The sequence below is a fragment of the Penaeus monodon genome, chromosome 19, assembly GCF_015228065.2.
Source record: "Penaeus monodon isolate SGIC_2016 chromosome 19, NSTDA_Pmon_1, whole genome shotgun sequence".
Taxonomy (NCBI): Eukaryota; Metazoa; Arthropoda; class Malacostraca; order Decapoda; family Penaeidae; genus Penaeus; species Penaeus monodon.
Genome location: NC_051404.1, coordinates 35,962,513 through 35,962,828, shown reverse-complemented (window position 1 = coordinate 35,962,828; position 316 = coordinate 35,962,513). Strand labels below are relative to the sequence as shown.

The window sequence follows — 316 nt, the reverse complement described above, 5'->3', positions numbered from 1 at the left end:
TGGTCTGTGCAATTCCATCACTTTAGCATGGCTAGACTTTACGAGATAAAAAAGAATGAGATAAAAGGAGGAATGTTATTATGTGTAGCAGAGCCGACCTTTCGTGACGCCGTTGCATGAGACAAAACTCTACGGTCCGCCACGCCCTTCTTCACTACTAAAAGCCGGAGGGAGTTTCAATTCTTGCATAATGTTTGTGTGTGTTCATTGGCGTTATTTCATTTTTGTTTTGTTTTGTTTTTTTACTGATAACAACTTTATCCAAATACAATTAGTCTCGTTAAATTCCTTTATGAGAGTCTTTTTAATTCGCATA

At 37.3% G+C, this 316-nt stretch overlaps 1 protein-coding gene across 1 annotated transcript in view; it reads right to left on the bottom strand.

Moving 5' to 3' along the window:
* Positions 1-316, bottom strand: part of LOC119585197 (transmembrane protein 211-like) — a gene marked incomplete in the record, with an annotated part of 80,762 nt that overhangs the window by 36,891 nt on the left and 43,555 nt on the right.